Consider the following 22,119-nt stretch of genomic DNA (forward strand, 5'->3'; position numbering starts at 1 on the left):
TCTGGGCGCGTCGGTTCACGTCAGTTTCTGGCCGGTGGCGATGTCAACTTGGTCAAGGGCTTGCAGGGGCAGCTTCAGGAGGGTCAGGGGAAGTCGATTGACAAGGTGAGGGGAGATGGATGTGAGAGGAGAGGAAGTGAGCATGTGGGTGTCAATGGTGGCCGGCATGGGTTGGGTTTTGGTCATGGTGACCAAGGCAAGGGCAGGCAAGTGGCTTGGATGGTGTCCAGAGGGGTAGTGGTGTCACAGAGCAGCAGGGGAGGGCCAGGGTTGGACCAAGTCCAACCAAAATTGCAGCATGGGCATCAAAATGGGTTCTGCCTGCAAAGTGTTTGTAGAAATGCCCGAAAGAGAAAAAGTTTCAAATTTTGGAAATTCCCTTGGTGGGTCTCAAACATATATTCATAGAGATGGAATGGTGGTGGTGGGGTTCATTTTGGTGAAGGTTTGCAAGAATTCAAAAAGGGGCTCATCTTCTCTTTAATCCAAAGTCTCCACTTGGCAACACTATACTGGTCAACCTGGTCAACTTCAGCAAGGATGGTCAACATGGAAGTTGTTGACCTTGACATGGTCTTGGATGACATGGAGAGAGTTGGTCAAGTTTGGTTGAAGAAAGGTCAAAACCAGGGGTGCAAAGTGGGGAAGAAAATATAAAAGTGACATATGACCATTATCATATGTGATTTGAAAAATGAGATTTCCTTTGATTGGATTCTTGTTTCTTTGATGCAATTGTGTTTGTTTATCAAATATAAGTATTCTACAAGCAAGAGATCAAGCCATGGTGGCCTTGGTTGAAGATTTGCAAATTTGGCTCTATGTGTGTGTGAGTGAAAATGGGATTTTCTCCCCAATTGATTTCTCTCCATTTGATTTGACTTTTGTTGACTCTAAAGTGGTTCTTATAAGTTTAGAAACATTTTCAAACCATCGAATCCATTTCAAAAGGTCTTGATCAAAGATTTGCAAAATTGGCCATAACACATAAGGGGTGATGTGTTAAGTTTTATTATTTTTGAAAAGGGTTCACCTTGCTTCACTTGGGCATGGGTTAGGGTCAATTTAGTGTTATATTAGGTTGAGAGATGGTTTCACACCATTTGGTCAAGGTTTAAAGCCATAGGTCAAAGTTTGGTGAAATGGCTATGTGGCACATATGCTTCTATGCATATGTTTAATTTGATTTTTGATTTGAGTGTTCTTGGCCCATTTGATGTTGTTGAGTGTTGAAATGGTATATGGAAGTGATCCATCCATTCACAACAAGTCTTAGGGTCAAACTTCTCAAATTCACAAATTTGCACTTTTCTTACATATGCCTCTATGGCATTTTTAGTTTCTTTTTATTTTCTTTGGAAACCACTTGGATTTGGTTTGATAGGTACTAGGTAAGGTGTAAGAAGGTTTTCCAAACCTCTAAGCAAAGTAGAAAGGCTTAGGGTAAAATTTTAGAAAAATAGCCATAGGCACATATACCTTTTTCTTATTTAATTCTCTTTTTATTTCATTTTAACTAGGGTGGTGAGAAGAGGGGTGAGGTTTAGGGTTTTGTGGGGTTCTCAAAGGTTCACCACCATTTAGCATAATTAATAAAGATAGGGTTCAAGATTTACCTATTAGGGCTATATGTCCCCATAGGTCTTTTATTTTATTTTGGGTTTCTCAAAATAGATCCAAATGATTTTTGGAGAAGATTAGGGTTTATTCTTTCTCCTTTATCTTATTGGGTTGGGGATCTTCACTAGATCACTTTAGGGTTTTAGGGTTTAGCACAAAAGCATAATAACACTCATCATAGCAAAACACAAGATTTAAACAAGGTCTGTAGGTATCAATCTTATTTTAATAAAAGTTTTTGTTGGTTCCAAAATTTGGAACTAGGGAAAATTCAATTTGTTTGTTTTGAAATTTTTGGGTTGTTACAAACCCTTCCCCCTTAAACAAATCTCGTCCCGAGATTTTAAGAAAAGTTAGGTTCCTAAGAGAGATTGAGCATTTTAATAACAGGAGGACATACTTGGCATGGTCTGGGGTGCTTCCTGAGCTTCAGTGGCAGTCATGTGGTAGAAACGTCCGTTGTTGTTGTTCTGGTTCCTTCTTCCAGCAAAGCGGCGCTGTTGTTGAGCAGGTGCTGCGGTATTGGCGGCAATCCTGGCAAGCTTCTTGGGGCACTCCTTGGAGAAGTGACCCACAACTCCACATTCATAGCAGTTGACGGTGGACTTGTCTTTGGGGTTGACGGGGGTAGCATTGCTTCCAGTCCTCGGGGCGGTATTGGGGTTGTTGTTGTTTCCATTGTTGTTGCTGTTGTTGGGGCGGTTGTTGTTGTTGTTGTTGTTCCCTCCGTGCTTCGGGGGTCCTCCGTTGTTGTTGGTGTAGTTGGGGCGATAATTCTGGGCAGGGGGCTTGTTGTATCTTGGGGTGAATCCTCCAGAGGAGTTATTTCGATACTTCTGGTTATGGTGGGGTCCACTCTGGTTCATCATTCTTCTCTTGCGGTTTTCGTTGGCCTGATGCAGCTTTCCTTCCATCTGTATGGCTGAGTCTACCAGGGCTTCTAAGTCAGCGAACGGAATGTTCACTAACACAGTTTGCATCTCGTCGTGCAGTCCGTTCAGAAATCTTTCCTTTCGCTTCTCATTGGTGTCGGTCTCATCCGGGGCGTACCTTGACAGAGTAAGAAACCTGTCGCGGTATTCCACCACGGACATTCTTCCTTGCTTGAGTTCACGGAACTCGTCTCTCATCTTTTTGATCAGTCCTTGGGGCACATGGTATTTGCTAAACTTAATCTTGAAGTCTTCCCAGGTCATCATCTGTCCTGCATTCATGGCACGGGTGCTGGTCCACCAAGCTCTGGCTGGTCCTGCCAGATAATGGGTGGCAAACAGCACTTTCTCTGCGGCTTCAACTTGCGCAACTTCGAGGTTGTTCTCCATGGTCTGGAGCCAGTCATCAGCATCGAGGGGCTCTTCAGTCTTGTTGAATACCGGAGGGTTGGTGTTCTGGAAGTTCTTTAGCTTTGATCCTGGGTGATCATGATGGCCTTGATTGTTCTGAGCTATCTGTTGCAGTGCCGCAAGGTTGGCTTGGCGTTCAGCTCTTTCGACTTCTCGGTCTGCCATCATTGTCTGCAGCAGTTGCATCATCGCGTCGTTGGTGCGATTGGGAGGGGCCATCTGAACATGGATGTAGATGATAAGATAAGAGGGAATTTTCTATGGTTTGTTTTGTTAAGTTTAAAAGTTCATAAAATTGAAAACTTGAGTAGTGTTGCGGGGGTAAAAACCAACAACACTTTTTCATTCATACCAAGCATCATACATTACAAATCTAACACACCGTTGGTTTGAAGAGACCATTCATCGCTCTACGATACAAGGGGGATCCTGATACAACTCACACCTACTTAAGTGCTTGGGTGATACTACTCTTCAGGGGGGGGGGGTTTCTTCGTCTTCACGGGTGAGGTGCTTGGCGAGAGGCGAGGGCGTTGTCCAAATCCCTGCGGGTTTTGTACTGCCTGAAGTCCTGAGGTGCTTCATAGGGGTTCATCTTTGGTTGTGGTGGGGGCATGGTCATTGATCTTCCCATGGAGTCATGTCTTGGGTAGTAAATGAAGCGAGTGTTCTTGATCTTGTCCTCATTTTGTCCACACAGACGGGAAATTGCTTCTTGCATAGCTTTGTCTAGTCCTTCCTTCCAAGTGTTTCCCGTTACAGAAAACCATATGGTTTCCCATACTGGGGCATCAAGCTTCCTTCGTAGATCAGTAGAAACGTCCCACTGAGGTGGTTCTCCTGACTGAGCCTTGAGGGGTATTCCGAAGAACTCGGGATACGGATGTCCTAGATAGTCCACTAGTTGCTTCAATTCCTTTTCGAAACCTTTGTCGTCTCCGGATCCAAGCTTATAGGATTCCCATTGGTACTTCATCTGTGAGCAAGTAGGATAAGTAAGTTAAAGAAGTAGTCAAGTGTGCAAAATTTTAGATAGTGCTACAAAGAAAAAGTAGAGCATGAATTTCTCATTTTGAAAGAGATTTCAAGGATAAGAGTGAGAATAAGTTTTTCACAAATATTTACTTCTTTGGTTTTTGAAACTAAGTTTTGCAGACGTCCATTCTAACTAGGGTCTCCTAAGGTCAACAATGGCTCTGATACCAACTTGTCAACACCCGGATTTTTAAGTCCAGGTGCCTATTATGCCATTCATCGCAATCCCAGGAATATTGTTTTTGCGAGACATAATAGATTAATATCACAACACATCATTCATTACAACGCATAATTGTCTTACAACAAGGGATCACATGATCCAGTCTTATTACAATACTAGTTGATCTATTGATCAATTACAAAACACATAGCGGAAGCGAAGTAGCGTAGTAGCAGTCCATCTATTCCACAGTAACCGTTGACGTCAGGAGTGATCCTAGTTGTCGTAGACGTCCTGCTGTCCTTCTTCCGGGTTCCGGTACTCCTCTTCATAGTCTGGCCATTTGAATAGCCAGGGACAAAGCCATGAGTACTTTAAAGTACTCGCAAACTAATACTAAGGGAAACACTATCAACTATAGAAGGGGATGCTAAGCTCTAGTTTCATTTGCAGAAAGCCAGTTTTATTTCATAAACATTTTAATAATCAAAAACCTTCATTTGCTCAACTAACTCAAGTGGGAACATTAGTGTCATTCCCACAACTCAGTTGTGATTCAAAGTCAAAGTCACCTTTCAATTCAAATCACAAGGCACCATTCAACTTTTCAAGTTCAAAATCCCCTTCACATGTCACATTTTGAAAGAAAAAATGGTCTGATGACGGAACAGTATGGCCTTTCCAACCGTCCATAACCGTGGACGCGGCTATTCGAATAGATCTACACTCTGCAGAGGTCGTACACTTGTGCCACAACATTTGCAATAATCCGTCAGGGTTAACTGGCCCTGATTTACCACACTCCGTGTGCGGACTACCAACCATAACCTTTCACTTACATATCTTAGTATAGGCATCTCTCCCCATGAGCTTGGCCTCCCAGTGAAGACAAACTGTCAGCCTGGGAACTGCACAGGGCTTGGGCCGGACATTCACCTCATTTCACGTCATATCACATCACTTCACTTTTGTAGAGGCAGCCTCCAGCCTAACCCCGATGACGCTTGTTTAGAGGGAACCCATACTAAGATACATAAACTTCTAGTTAAGCCCTACCCATATCAGGTATTGTGGGGGTACTTGCAAAATTGGAATGGTATCGCATCCAAACCCAACCATCAGTTTTTGTAAAATTCACCAAGTCCTTCACCAGTCATATTCACCTTCAAAATCTTCCAATAGAATGACTCATCATTCCAAGGTTTTCAAAGTCTTTTCAATTCACAAGTTCCCATCTAGAGTAGTCAATTCTGATATTGAGCACTAGCAACTAGTCCTGAGGGATGCTAAATATCTTGGAGCTTGCTAGGCTAATTTTGATACTCTTGTAGTACTCTATTTCTAGACCAAAGTTAACTATAAAAGCAAGTTATAAATAATCAAAAACAAAAGCTTGTAAGAGTAAAACTGGGAAATAGGATCATAAGCATAAAGTAAAAAGTAGTGGTGGGTGTGCCTTGCTCTAGTAGAGCTTTGCACTTTGCAAGACTATTAGCTTGCAAGGGTGTTAGCTTGCATTGGTAATAGCTTTCAAAAAAACATAGCTTGCATTGGTAATAGCATGCAAGAATACTAGCTTGCCTTGAGTGGTGTACTGATCAAAGTGGTCTTCCTCTTCCTGGAAGTAGACTTCCTCCTCCTCTTGATACTCCTCGGTACTAGCGTCTAAAATACGAATACGAGGATACAATCACCAAACAATTCATTGGCTATTCCAAACATCACATATATTCACACAAACTATTCTATTCACACAATTACTACAATTTGGTGCATTGGTGGTTTTGCTTTGAGGAAGAATAATTTCCTCTCATTTTATATGTAAAAGATAGTTTCCATATAGTTCTTGAGGAATAATTTCCTCTCATTGAATCTTCTTAAGATTTAATTTCTCAAACCATCACACATGAATTTATGTTGACCTAAGTCAACCATTCATCATCATCATTTGAGAAAATGATTTAAATGAGGTAGGGATACCTCATACCATTTAATGAGGCCTATTATGATTTAAAAAACTCCAAGTATTTCATGTGAGAGTATTGGACCAGGGGTTCAAACTTCATATGAAAATACTTGGGACAAGATTTAAATGAAGTGAAACACTTCATATAATCTACACAAGTAAACTAGCATCACTTAGTACTATTAAGTGGTTAAAGGTGTTGTTTTCTTATTTAGGAAAAATAATTTCCTCTCATACTAAATAAAGTGTTACTTTTAATTACTTAGAGAAATAATTTCCTCTCATCATCTTATTAAGATTTAATTTCTCTTATGCATAATATGTGACCTAGGTGGACTCAGGTCAACCTCTTCACACTTATCATTCAAGAAAATGATTTAAATGAGGTGAACACCTCATACCTTTTAATCCTAACAGGTAAAGAGTTAATATCATCAACAATTCATGTGAGACCTAAATGACCAGAGTCTCTACCTCACTTTGAATTATTCATGACAAGATTTAAATGAGAGAAACACTCCCATAAGATTTAATTATCTGTTGGAACAATAAAAAAAAAAGCTACTAAGGCAAACATTTAATATAAGTGAACAAATATGAGACCAAGCAACCAGGGTTATCACACTACTTCATACAACTTGAGAAGATGATTTAAATGAGGTGCTATACCTCATAGATTTAAAATCTTAATTTTGGAAAAAAATTAAATGGGCTAGTAATGGCTACATAGCCATTATTTGATTCTAACCCATGATCATATACAGTACTCATATCATATTTTTACATAAACAATTAGAGTTTGTGAAAAGTGAATTATGAGAGGTGGAAACACCTCAAAATCATTTATGGTTGATTTTTAATAATTATTCTTAGGCAGAAAAGTACCTGCCTTGTTTAGTTTCTCACTTTAATTCTATAACGGATCTAGGTTCGAATCCAGTGGCATTGGATAGAGTTTTTGATGAGCTTTCCAAATATATAAAATTTGTTGAAATTGGCTCAGTAGATTTGGATCTATTAAATTTTGAATCTAGCATCAGATTGTAAAATAAATGAAAAAGATTTAAACCCTTTTGAATTTAAACGGGGGCGGGAACTTAATTGGGCCGGCCCAGCTACGCTGGCGAGGCGAGCGGGCCGCCTGACAGTGGGGGTCCACTGTCAGTTCTTTTAAAACACCGAACCGGTAGGCTGTGTTGTGGACCGTGGGATTTAAGGAGATCGGACGGCTGCGGTGTGTCCTCATCGTCGACGAGCTCCGGCGAGGGCTAACCCTACCGGCGGCCAGGAGGGTGGAGATGGGCGGCTTACCGACGTCCAGCGAGGTCGGCGAGGCGGGCAAATGAACTGGTCGACGAAGGCGAGTCGAGGGAGGGTCGCGGCGGCTCCAGGGGTGCTTGGCAACGTCGGCTTCGTTGAGCTGCTGCAGCGGCGGGCTCCGGCCAAATTCCGGCGAGGTGGGGTGTAATCGGAGAGGGGAAGAGGTCGAGGAGGTTCAGGAGGGAGAGGAGAACTCGTTGGTGTGCAGAAACCGTCCGAGGAGCGTCGGCTTTTATAGCGGGCGAGGAGGGGCAGCGCGGCATGGGTTGGTCGGTCATGGCGACGACGGCACAGTGGCGGAGAGGAGTGGGCGGTGATGTTGCTCTCTTCCTTACGTCACGGGGATCACGACGCGCTTGAAGGCACTGAAAACGAGGGTCTGTAGCGAGCAGGAGCGTGACGCGCGCGTGTTGTACCGTGGCGGACAGTCGTCGATGGTGACGACGGCGACAGTGCTCGAGCGGGGAGATGGGGTTGTCTGGGAGCTAACTGGTGCCGTGGCGATGCTCCGTGCAGAAGCTGAGGTCAGGGGGGAGGTGGAGGCGACGAGGCGACGACGCGCTCTGGCGTGCTCCGGGGCGTCACCATGCGCGTCCTGTCGCGCATGGGCGCTTCTGGGCGCGTCGGTTCACGTCAGTTTCTAGCCGGTGGCGATGTCAACTTGGTCAAGGGCTTGCAGGGGCAGCTTCAGGAGGGTCAGGGGAAGTCGATTGACAAGGTGAGGGGAGATGGATGTGAGAGGAGAGGAAGTGAGCATGTGGGTGTCAATGGTGGCCGGCATGGGTTGGGTTTTGGTCATGGTGACCAAGGCAAGGGCAGGCAAGTGGCTTGGATGGTGTCCAGAGGGGTAGTGGTGTCACAGAGCAGCAGGGGAGGGCCAGGGTTGGACCAAGTCCAACCAAAATTGCAGCATGGGCATCAAAATGGGTTCTGCCTGCAAAGTGTTTGTAGAAATGCCCGAAAGAGAAAAAGTTTCAAATTTCGGAAATTCCCTTGGTGGGTCTCAAACATATATTCATAGAGATGGAATGGTGGTGGTGGGGTTCATTTTGGTGAAGGTTTGCAAGAATTCAAAAAGGGGCTCATCTTCTCTTTAATCCAAAGTCTCCACTTGGCAACACTATACTGGTCAACCTGGTCAACTTCAGCAAGGATGGTCAACATGGAAGTTGTTGACCTTGACATGGTCTTGGATGACATGGAGAGAGTTGGTCAAGTTTGGTTGAAGAAAGGTCAAAACCAGGGGTGCAAAGTGGGGAAGAAAATATAAAAGTGACATATGACCATTATCATATGTGATTTGAAAAATGAGATTTCCTTTGATTGGATTCTTGTTTCTTTGATGCAATTGTGTTTGTTTATCAAATATAAGTATTCTACAAGCAAGAGATCAAGCCATGGTGGCCTTGGTTGAAGATTTGCAAATTTGGCTCTATGTGTGTGTGAGTGAAAATGGGATTTTCTCCCCAATTTATTTCTCTCCATTTGATTTGACTTTTGTTGACTCTAAAGTGGTTCTTATAAGTTTAGAAACATTTTCAAACCATCGAATCCATTTCAAAAGGTCTTGATCAAAGATTTGCAAAATTGGCCATAACACATAAGGGGTGATGTGTTAAGTTTTATTATTTTTGAAAAGGGTTCACCTTGCTTCACTTGGGCATGGGTTAGGGTCAATTTAGTGTTATATTAGGTTGAGAGATGGTTTCACACCATTTGGTCAAGGTTTAAAGCCATAGGTCAAAGTTTGGTGAAATGGCTATGTGGCACATATGCTTCTATGCATATGTTTAATTTGATTTTTGATTTGAGTGTTCTTGGCCCATTTGATGTTGTTGAGTGTTGAAATGGTATATGGAAGTGATCCATCCATTCACAACAAGTCTTAGGGTCAAACTTCTCAAATTCACAAATTTGCACTTTTCTTACATATGCCTCTATGGCATTTTTAGTTTCTTTTTATTTTCTTTGGAAACCACTTGGATTTGGTTTGATAGGTACTAGGTAAGGTGTAAGAAGGTTTTCCAAACCTCTAAGCAAAGTAGAAAGGCTTAGGGTAAAATTTTAGAAAAATAGCCATAGGCACATATACCTTTTTCTTATTTAATTCTCTTTTTATTTCATTTTAACTAGGGTGGTGAGAAGAGGGGTGAGGTTTAGGGTTTTGTGGGGTTCTCAAAGGTTCACCACCATTTAGCATAATTAATAAAGATAGGGTTCAAGATTTACCTATTAGGGCTATATGTCCCCATAGGTCTTTTATTTTATTTTGGGTTTCTCAAAATAGATCCAAATGATTTTTGGAGAAGATTAGGGTTTATTCTTTCTCCTTTATCTTATTGGGTTGGGGATCTTCACTAGATCACTTTAGGGTTTTAGGGTTTAGCACAAAAGCATAATAACACTCATCATAGCAAAACACAAGATTTAAACAAGGTCTGTAGGTATCAATCTTATTTTAATAAAAGTTTTTGTTGGTTCCAAAATTTGGAACTAGGGAAAATTCAATTTGTTTGTTTTGAAATTTTTGGGTTGTTACAAAAACACACTCAACAAACTGAGCGGTCAGTTTGGTGCGTTCGCGAGGAGGCAGAAGGACATAGCAGACACAACCAAATGAACGGAGAGTCAATTAGTCTGGAGAAACACCAGAGAGACGCTCGAGAGGAATGCCACCCTGTAGAGCAGCGGAAGGCTGAATGTTAATGAGGTGGGCCGACGTAGCGACAGCCTCAGCCCAGAAATGTGGCGGAAGAGAAGAGGCAATCATCATAGCACGGGTGGTCTCAAGAAGATGACGATGCTTACGCTCGGCGACGCCATTTTGAGCATGCGCACCGGGACAAGAAAACTGAGCGAGGGTGCCCTCCTCAGCAAGGACACCACGAAGGTGCTGAGAGATATACTCACCAGCAGAATCAGCACGGAACACGCGAATGGGTGAGGAATACTGAGTGCGGACCATGGCCGCAAAACGCTGATAAATAGAGAGCACCTCACTGCGAGAGTGCATGAAAAACACCCAGGTGTACCGTGAAAAATCATCAATGAATAAGATATAGTATCGATGGCCCCCTTTCGAAGCGAAGGGAGCTGGACCCCAAACATCTGAATGGACTAAATCGAATGGTCGCTGAGAGACAGACACACTAGTAGGATAGGGAAGCTAAATCTGTTTGCCTAACCTACAACCCTGACAGTGTAACGACCCATCTCCAGAGACAGACCCCAGAAGGCCACGATGAACCAAAGACGACAGGCGAGAGTCACAAAGGTGACCAAGACGATGATGCCACTGCTGAAAAGAGCCGGTGACAGAGGCAACAACCGGAGGAGAACTGGCAGATGAAGTGGCAGCGGAAGGAACACGAAGCCAGTCTAACTCCCAAAGCCCCGGAGACTGACGGCTACGAGGGCCAGCTCCAACCAGGGCCTGTGTGCGACGATCCTGAACCGCACAAGACTCAGCGTCAAGAATGACGCGACAACCAGAATCGGTGAGCTGGCTAGCAGAGAAAAGGTTCATCTGAAGGCGAGGAACATGAGAAACATCAGGGACAGAGAAAGAGGGAGTAGAAAGGGTGCCTGTACTAGAAACGGGAATAGGGGTACCATCAGCCGTGACAACACGGACAGGAGAAATAAGAGACCGAAGAGCAGACATGATAGAAGACTCAGAGGTCATATGAAAGGAAGCTCCAGAATCCAGATACCACGGGGACGTACCTGACTGTGTAGAAAGTGGTGGTCGCGTAGTGCCAGAAGAGCCAGTCACAGAACCAGCAACGCCCGGCGAGGAAGAGTCCGGAGTAGCGAGCAGACCACGAAGACCCCTGAGAATGTCCTGATCAGAGAGTGCAACTGCAGAAGATCCTGAAGAGCCAGCCCGCTGACGATCCTGGAACTGCTGACGTAAACTGGGATCCCGCGTCCAGCAGGTGGAGGAAGTGTGGCCAACTGTCGTTGCCTAATCGACGGTACCTCGGAGGAGGGATCCTCACGAGGGGGAGAAGTAGGGGCCATAGGGCGGAGTGCACACGGGACGGTGGTACGCGAGTTACCCAGCTTCGGAACACCTGCACGATGACAGGGCCTACTGCTGCTTGTCTGGAATTATCTGGGCGCTTTCGCGTTGTTATAATGAGTTGTGGTTGTTCTGAACGTGCACGTGAACGTGAACGTGAACGTCAACATGAACGTGCCTCTAGGGCTCCCAGGATCCGGCTTATAAAGGCGCACGGATCTAGGGTTTACATGGAGAGTCCTAGCCGGATTACAGATAGCCTAGCTACGGTACAATATCTTGCCGTGCACGCCACGGATCCGCCTCCCATACACGTCGTACTGGATCTGGGTTCCTCGTGGACCTCCATGGATCCGGGTTACCCCTATGTCGGTACGGATCCGGCCTGCTGATCCTGGGCTGGACTTCTTCCTTCATGATCAACAGCAACTGGGCCGCCCGATGGGCCACATGCCTCATCACCGTCTGTGGGCCACCCGGGCTTGCCGGATCTAGGCACTGTCGATGGTACACCCATGAAGTATACCCACAACAGTAGCCCCCAGAGTTCTCCGAGTTTCACCTGCAGTTTCCGCCATGCTTGTTCCTTAAGTTTCCGGCATCATCGGCAACGCGGAGAAACTTGAAGAGCTCCAACTTTGCATTTTCTTCTTTTTCCAACTTACAGCCGGAAAATGCTCTCATCCTGCGGGACTTCACCCATCGACGTTCCAAAGAACATTTCCGGGTTACTCCCTGCGCGCGAACGAGAGCCAACCTATCTTCACGCACTTTCCCGGAATCTTAAAAGACTCAAACGGTTCCGCCAATTCTGGCGCCATTTTTGCGCGATTCGTGCGGTAACTTATCTCTAGCCATTTTTACCGCTAGGGTTTGGGACACGTGTCACGCATCCAACGGCGCGACGCTTGCGTTCCGACCACAGGATGCGGAACACGAATCTTATCCCCTCAGCCTATAAATATCAGCCGTTGACCCCTTTACCCCATTCACCCCCCTATTCATCTCTCTGCCGAGCGCCGCCCGTGAGCCCTTCCTCCGCCGTGCCGGAACCTGCCGGAAAGTCACCGGAGCATCGCCGGAACGAGCCCTCCGCCGCAGTGTTCTTCGTGTTCTTAACTCCGGCGAACCACCGCACGGAAAACTCGCCGCCGATCAGCTCCGTCCACCGCACGCACCATTACGGTAACCTTCGAACTTTACTTTCGCGCCGTAGTTGGTAGGGATGAACTTGGGGGAAGACAACGTGGGATCCGACTAAGAAAAGTTTCCGCCAACCTTTTTCTTCAGATGTCTTCAACGACTCCGCCTCCGAGCTCGGAGCCAATCATGGCGACGCCAATCTCCTCCGCCCCTCCTCCCTTTGTCCCAATCAGGCTGGATCCTTCAAAGGATTCCGGCAAGGAGACTGAGGGAACCTCCGCTCACCCGGAGAAAACCTCCGGGGCGGGCCAGTCGGAGCAGCAAACAGAAGAAGCTGCCAAGAAATCGAAAGCTCGGAAGCGCGACTCCGAAGCTAAGGGAAAATGGTGGCCCTGCACCACCACCGAGATGGAATTGAAGAATCTCGAGTCGGAGGGCTTCCTGCAACCCGGAAGCTGGAGGTCAGTTCCAAATGAACCTGCTCCGGCTCCAAGGGACGACGAGATGGTGCTGACGAAGGCACTGGTGGATGATACGTCTCCGACGTATCGATAATTTCTTATGTTCCATGCCACATTATTGATGTTATCTACATGTTTTATGCACACTTTATGTCATATTCGTGCATTTTCTGGAACTAACCTATTAACAAGATGCCGAAGTGCCAGTTCCTGTTTTCTGCTGTTTTTGGTTCCAGAAAGGCTGTTCGGGCAATATTCTCGGAATTGGACGAAATCAACGCCAAACCTCCTATTTTTCCCGGAAGGCTCCAGAACACCGAAGAAGAGTCGGAGAGGGGCCAGGGGGCCACCACACCACATGGCGGCGCGGGCCAGACCCTGGCCGCGCCGGCCTAGGGTGTGGCGCCCCCAGGTGCCCCCCTGCGCCGCCTCTTCGCCTATAAAATCCCTTTCGACCTAAAAACGCAGTACCAATTGACGAAACTCCAGAAAGACTCCAGGGGCGCCGCCGCCATCGCGAAACTCCAATTCGGGGGACAGAACTCTGTTCCGGCACCCTGCCGGGACGGGGAATTGCCCCCGGAGCCATCTCCACCGCCGTCTTCACCGCCATCTTCACCGCCATCGCTGCCTCCACGATGAGGAGGGAGTAATCCACCCCCGAGGCTGAGGGCTCCGCTGTAGCTATGTGGTTCATCTCTCTCCCATGTACCTCAATACAATAATCTCATGAGCTGCTTTACATGATTGAGATTCATATGAGTTTTGTATCACAATTCATCTATGTGCTACTCTAGTGATGTTATTAAAGTATTCTATTCCTCCTGCATGGTGTAAAGTGGACAGGGTGTGCACCATGTGGTTCTTGTCGTAGGGTATGATCATGATCTCTTGTGGATTGTGAAGTTAACTATTACTATGATGGTATTGATGTGATCTATTTGGTTATGTTGATCTATCTTACACTATAAGGTTACTTAAATATGAACAAATTGTGGAGCTTGTTAACTCCGGCATTGAGGGTTCGCGTAATCCTACGCAATGCGTTCATCATCCAACAAAAGTGTAGAGTATGCATTTATCTATTCTGTTATGTGATCAATGTTGAGAGTGTCCACTAGTGAAAGTGTAATCCCTAGGCCTTGTTCCTAAATACTGCTATCGCTGCTTGTTTACTGTTTTACTGCGTTACTACTGCTGCAATACTACCACCATCAACTACACGCCAGCAAGTTATTTTCTGGCACCGTTGCTACTGCTCATATATATTCATACCACCTGTATTTCACTATCTCTTCGCCGAACTAGTGCACCTATTAGGTGTGTTGGGGACACAAGAGACTTCTTGCTTTGTGGTTGCAGGGTTGCATGAGAGGGATATCTTTGACCTCTTCCTCCCTGAGTTCGATAAACCTTGGGTGATCCACTTAAGGGAAAACTTGCTGCTGTTCTACAAACCTCTGCTCTTGGAGGCCCAACACTGTCTACAGGAAAAGGAGGGGGAAGTAGACATCAAGCTATTTTCTGGCGCCGTTGCCGGGGAGGAAAGGTAAAAAGGCACTCATACTTCGGTTCCAGGTAAAGTACTTTTCTAGCACCATTGTGTTTGTGCTCGAAGCTATTTCCTTTAGATCCTGCAATTGCAACTTTTTGTTTCTTGTTTACACTAGTTTGGCATAATGGAAAACATCTGTGAGCTTTTTATTCTATTTCCTGAGTCAAGACATGAATGGTTTAATGCGAAAATTAAAAAACCCATGGAATCTTATTTGCATGCTAGTAGCAATGATATTAGTATGAACGCTTTGAACACCATTGTTGCTAATGATATGGAAAATTCTAAGCTTGGGGAAGCTGGCTTTGATGAGCATGATATTTTTAGTCCCCCAAGCATTGAGGAGAAAATTTTCTTTGATGATACTTTGCCTCCTATTTATGATAATTATAATGATAGTGGTCTTTTGGTGCCACCTACTATGGAGAGTAAATTTTGTTGTGATTATACTATGCCCCCTACACTTGATGAGAATAATAATGATAGCTACTTTGTTGAATTTGCTCCCACTACAACTAATAAAATTGATTATGCCTATGTGGAGAGTAATAATTTTATGCATGAGACTCATGATAAGAATGCTTTATGTGGTAGTTATATTGTTGAGTTTGCTAATGTTACTACTGAAAGTTATTATGAGAGAGGAAAATATGGTTGTAGAAATTTTCATGTTACTAAAACACCTCTCTATGTGCTGAAATTTTTGAAGCTACACTTGTTTTATCTTCCTATGCTTGTTACTTTGCTCTTCATGAACTTGTTTATTTACAAGATTCCTTTGCATAGGAAGCATGTTAGACTTAAATGTGTTTTGAATTTGCCTCTTGATGCTCTCTTTTGCTTCAAATACTATTTCTTATGAGTGCATCATTAAAACTGCTGAGCCCATCTTAATGGCTATAAAGAAAGAACTTCTTGGGAGATAACCCATGTGTTATTTTGCTACAGTATTTTGTTTTATATTTGTGTCTTGGAAGTTGTTTACTACTGTAACAACCTCTCCTTATCTTAGTTTTGTGTTTTGTTGTGCCAAGTAAAGCCGTTGATAGAAAAGTAAGTACTAGATTTGGATTACTGCACAGTTCCAGATTTCTTTGCTGTCACGAATCTGGGTCCACCTCCCTGTAGGTAGCTCAGAAAATTAAGCCAATTTACGTGCATGATCCTCAGATATGTACGCAACTTTCATTCAATTTGAGCATTTTCATTTGAGCAAGTCTGGTGCCATTTTAAAATTCGTCAATACGAACTGTTCTGTTTTGACAGATTCTGCCTTTTATTTCGCATTGCCTCTTTCGCTATGTTGGATAAATTTCTTTGATCCATTAATGTCCAGTAGCATTATGCAATGTCCAGAAGTGTTAAGAATGATTGTGTCACCTCTGAATATGTCAATTTATATTGTGCACTAACCCTCTAATGAGTTGTTTCGAGTTAGGTGTGGAGGAAGTTTTCAAGGATCAAGAGAGGAGTATGATGCAACATGATCAAGGAGAGTGAAAGCTCTAAGCTTGGGGATGCACCCGGTGGTTCACCCCTGCATATATCAAGAAGACTCAAGCGTCTAAGCTTGGGGATGCCCAAGGCATCCCCTTCTTCATCGACAACATTATCAGGTTCCTCCCCTGAAACTATATTTTTATTCCATCACATCTTATGTGCTTTTCTTGGAGCGTCAGTATGTTTCTTGTTTTTGTTTTTGTTGAATAAATTCTTGTGTGGGAGAGACACGCTCCGCTGGTTCGTATGAACACATGTGTTCTTAGCTTTTAATTTTCATGGCGAAGGTTGAAACTGCTTCGTTAATTGTTATATGGTTGGAATTGGAAAATGATACATGTAGTAATTGCTATTAATGTCTTGGGTAATGTGATACTTGGCAATTGTTGTGCTCATGATTAAGCTCTTGCATCATATGCTTTGCACCCATTAATGAAGAAATACATAGAGCATGCTAAAATTTGGTTTGCATATTTGGTTTCTCTAAGGTCTAGATAATTTCTAGTATTGAGTTTGAACAACAAGGAAGACGGTGTAGAGTCTTATAATGTTTTCAATATGTCTTCTATGTGAGTTTTGCTGCACCGGTTCATCCTTGTGTTTGTTTCAAATAAGCCTTGCTAGCCTAAACCTTGTATCGAGAGGGAATACTTCTCATGCATCCAAAATACTTGAGCCAACCACTATGCCATTTGTGTCCACCATACCTACCTATACTACATGGTATTTTTCCGCCATTCCAAAGTAAATTGCTTGAGTGCTACCTTTAAAATTCCATCATTCACCTTTGCAATATATAGCTCATGGGACAAATAGCTTAAAAACTATTGTGGTATTGAATATGTAATTATGCACTTTATCTCTTATTAAGTTGCTTGTTGTGCGATAACCATGTTTACTGGGGACGCCATCAACCACTCTTTGTTGAATATCATGTGAGTTGCTATGCATGTTCGTCTTGTCTGAAGTAAGAGCGATCTACCACCTTATGGTTAAGCATGCATATGTTAGAGAAGAACATTGGGCCGCTAACTAAAGCCATGATCCATGGTGGAAGTTTCAGTTTTGGACATATATCCTCAATCTCAAATGAGAAAATTATTAATTGTTGTTATATGTTTATGCATAAAAGAGGAGTCCATTATCTGTTGTCTATGTTGTCCCGGTATGGATGTCTAAGTTGAAGAATAATCAATAGCGAGAAATCCAATGCGAGCTTTCTCCTTAGACCTTTGTACAGGCGGCATAGAGGTACCCCTTTGTGACACTTGGTAAAAACAATGCATTGTGATGATCCGGTAGTCCAAGCTAATTAGGACAAGGTGCGGGCACTATTAGTATACTATGCATGAGGCTTGCAACTTGTAAGATATAATTTACATGATACATATGCTTTATTACTACCGTTGACAAAATTGTTTCATGTTTTCAAAATCAAAGCTCTAGCACAAATATAGCAATCGATGCTTTTCCTCTATGAGGACCATTCTTTTACTTTCAATGTTGAGTCAGTTCACCTATTTCTCTCCACCTCAAGAAGCAAACACTTGTGTGAACTATGCATTGATTCCTACATACTTGCTTATTGCACTTATTATATTACTCTATGTTGACAATATCCATGAGATATACATGTTACAAGTTGAAAGCAACCGTTGAAACTTAATCTTCCTATGTGTTGCTTCAATGCCTCTACTTTGAATTATTGCTTTATGAGTTAACTCTTATGCAAGACTTATTGATGCTTGTCTTGAAGTGCTATTCATGAAAAGTCTTTGCTTTATGATTCACTTGTTTACTCATGTCATATACATTGTTTTGATCGCTGCATTCACTATATATGCTTTACAAATAGTATGATCAAGGTTATGATGGCATGTCACTCCAGAAATTATCTGTGTTATCGTTTTACCTGCTCGGGACGAGCAGAACTAAGCTTGGGGATGCTGATACGTCTCCGACGTATCGATAATTTCTTATGTTCCATGCCACATTATTGATGTTATCTACATGTTTTATGCACACTTTATGTCATATTCGTGCATTTTCTGGAACTAACCTATTAACAAGATGCCGAAGTGCCACTTCCTGTTTTCTGCTGTTTTTGGTTCCAGAAAGGCTGTTCGGGCAATATTCTCGGAATTGGACGAAATCAACGCCAAACCTCCTATTTTTCCCGGAAGGCTCCAGAACACCGAAGAAGAGTCGGAGAGGGGCCAGGGGGCCACCACACCACATGGCGGCGCGGGCCAGACCCTGGCCACGCCGGCCTAGGGTGTGGCGCCCCCAGGTGCCCCCCTGCGCCGCCTCTTCGCCTATAAAATCCCTTTCGACCTAAAAACGCAGTACCAATTGACGAAACTCCAGAAAGACTCCAGGGGCGCCGCCGCCATCGCGAAACTCCAATTCGGGGGACAGAACTCTGTTCCGGTACCCTGCCGGGACGGGGAATTGCCCCCGGAGCCATCTCCACCGCCGTCTTCACCGCCATCTTCACCGCCATCGCTGCCTCCACGATGAGGAGGGAGTAATCCACCCCCGAGGCTGAGGGCTCCGCTGTAGCTATGTGGTTCATCTCTCTCCCATGTACCTCAATACAATAATCTCATGAGCTGCTTTACATGATTGAGATTCATATGAGTTTTGTATCACAATTCATCTATGTGCTACTCTAGTGATGTTATTAAAGTATTCTATTCCTCCTGCATGGTGTAAAGTGGACAGGGTGTGCACCATGTGGTTCTTGTCGTAGGGTATGATCATGATCTCTTGTGGATTGTGAAGTTAACTATTACTATGATGGTATTGATGTGATCTATTTGGTTATGTTGATCTATCTTACACTATAAGGTTACTTAAATATGAACAAATTGTGGAGCTTGTTAACTCCGGCATTGAGGGTTCGCGTAATCCTACGCAATGCGTTCATCATCCAACAAAAGTGTAGAGTATGCATTTATCTATTCTGTTATGTGATCAATGTTGAGAGTGTCCACTAGTGAAAGTGTAATCCCTAGGCCTTGTTCCTAAATACTGCTATCGCTGCTTGTTTATCGTTTCATCGCGTTACTACCGCTGCAATACTACCACCATCAACTACACGCCAGCAAGTTATTTTCTGGCACCGTTGCTACTGCTCATATATATTCATACCACCTGTATTTCACTATCTCTTCGCCGAACTAGTGCACCTATTAGGTGTGTTGGGGACACAAGAGACTTCTTGCTTTGTGGTTGCAGGGTTGCATGAGAGGGATATCTTTGACCTCTTCCTCCCTGAGTTCGATAAACCTTGGGTGATCCACTTAAGGGAAAACTTGCTGCTGTTCTACAAACCTCTGCTCTTGGAGGCCCAACACTGTCTACAGGAAAAGGAGGGGAAAGTAGACATCAGTGGAGCGCGGATTTTCATTTCCGCCTTCGGATTTCTTCCGGGAGATTCTGAAGACGTATGGACTCCAACCCCACAACATATCTCCAAACAGCGTGCTCGCCATCAGCAACCACGTCGCTCTCTGCGAAGGCCACCTCCGGGTAACTCCAGAGCTTTCCCTCTTCCAATACTATTTCTCTGTCAAGAAGGAGAAGATCCGCCAAACTTCCGAGTTGGCGACTTGCGGATCTGTCACCTTCATCATCCGCCCGGGCCGCATCTACCCCCCCACCGACCGCCACGAATCCGCGAGATACTGGTCTGGGGGTTTCTTCTATCTGAAGGACGTCTCCGACCCCGCGAGCGACAAGAAGCTACCACCTTTCAAGAACTGCCCCGCCACCGAGCTTCCGTCATGGACGCACTGCCCCCACTTCTCCGACTCGCCTCAGCTGACCCGCGCTGTCAGGCGGATCTGCAAGCTCACGGAGGAGGGGCTGACGGGGAAAGACCTAACCCTCTCCTGGTTCACGAAGCGGATCCAGCCGCTGCAACATAGAGACCGCCTGATGTTTGAATACACAGGGCGCAACGATCCGATGCGCGCCACCAAGGATAATCTCTCCGCCGACGCCATCGACAAGAGGATCCGGGTCCTCATCAAAATCCCACGTGAACTCCACATTCACGTATGCAACAAAGACATCCACACGGAGGGATCCGGAACTGCGGTACGTCGTCTTGACTTTGGTTTATCGTTTTTCTTCAAACTTTTGGCTAAGTGTAACTTTGAACTAGCTCGAGGCGCTTGAGGAAAATGAGCTCGGAACTCTCCTCCGAGTCCCATCCACCGGCCATGCGGATCCGGAAGCCACGTCAGAGGCGGAAGCTCCTGAAGCTCCACGTCCCGCGAAGAGGAAGAAGCCAGCCCCTTCCAGCCCTTACGCGAAACGCCCCCGCGAAACGCTCAGCATCGCGGCTACCCGGAAAGCTGAGGCGGAAAAGAAGCGCCTCGCGCTGATTAATACCAGCAACAAAGGGCAGCCTGCCATCCAAAGACTTTTTCAAGCCTTCCGGGTAAGCGTCTTCTTCCGAGACCCAAATTCTGGTTTAACACTCGCTCTTATATTTGTATGTTTTTCCTGAAGTTCCGGAAGCCAGCCTCCCAAGGCCCCAAGGGTCATCAAGAAGAAGGCCAAACCATCTCCGGCTTCTTTCTCTATCACTCCTGAGGTGGAAGTTCCGCCCAAGGCTTCTTCTGCCAGCAAGCCGGATCCGAAGGACATCATTGACCTTGATGACCTTCCTGAAGACCCTGCTCACCATGGCGACTCCGCCCAGGGGGCTTCCTCACCCATTCCTCCACCAGATCAACCAAGTTCCGCTTTCGCGGGGCCTACTGATGAAGAGCAAGAGCAAAAGGTCAAGCTTCTCCAAGTTACCAATGCGAGCCGAGTCAGCCTCGAGCCAACTCCGTCCCTCCAAAAACTTACCCTCGCAGAGCGTCACGCGGAAGTTTCCGCCATGCTGAACAAGGTATGGGGGAAGCCGGAGGAGGAGGTGGGTTATCTCGCCGAGCTGGAAGACAGCCTGAAGGAATTTTTCGCCAAGCACAAGGAAGTGCGGCAGGTAATACTAGCCCCCAAGCATTGGGTGATATAGTTCCGTGTAACATGTATTAGCCAATGCTTTCTCAAAATGTACTGTTAGGCGGAAATTTGAAATTTTTACCCAATTCTTTGAAATCTTCGCCAGCCCCCCAGATTTTAATATCCGACTAACTCTCTGCTGCTTCTCAGTCCACGCGGAAACTGCACGAAGATTTGCGCATACACGTGCTGGAGCAAATCACGGAGATCGAGGGGCTGCGCCAACACGCGGAAAATAGCCGAAAGGCTATCCAGCTGCTTGAGACCCGACTTCAAGGTACGAGATCCGGATCTTCACTTTTTTGTACTGACAGTTGTTCAGGGTGCATAATATGTTCAACTCTGCTTTTAGAAGAAACTGCCAAGCATTCCTCGCTGGATGAACTATCTGCCAAGGTCAAGGTGCTTGAGGCGGAGAACGAGTCCCTCAGAAACTTCATGAAAGAATCTTCAAGCAAAGAGACTGAGGCGAGGAAGGAGCTCTCCGAGAAGCATGCCCGTGAGCAGGCGGAGCTGATTGACAAGCTGGAGAAAAGCCAGGGCCGCGTGATTTCCACAATTGCCAAGAACAAAGCCCTGGAAGTGGAGGCGGAAGCCATTGACAAGCTTATCTTCCGTAAGCATTTTTCCGCGTCGTTGCTCCGACCACCTTGCATGTTTTCTCTGACGGAACTGAACCTCTTTCTTTCACAGCAAGCCTTGGCTTTGAGTGGACAAAAGATTCAAACCTGACGAGGACGGAGGCGTACGATGAAGCGCGGATGTCAATTGATGCGCTGTTTGAAGCCTGTCGCGGAATCGCCACGGCTCTGTCGCTAAAGAAGGCCAAAACCACAGTCATCGATACGATGACCAAACTTATGCGACAGGTGCCGGAGTTCATCAAGGACTGGCAGAAGTCTTCAGCGCGCGGAGCCGCCTCCTTAGTCCTGGCCACCTGCAAGGCTTTCTTCCCCTCACTCAACCT

Source organism: Lolium perenne, chromosome 2 (genome assembly GCF_019359855.2).
Source record: "Lolium perenne isolate Kyuss_39 chromosome 2, Kyuss_2.0, whole genome shotgun sequence".
NCBI lineage: Eukaryota > Viridiplantae > Streptophyta > Magnoliopsida > Poales > Poaceae > Lolium > Lolium perenne.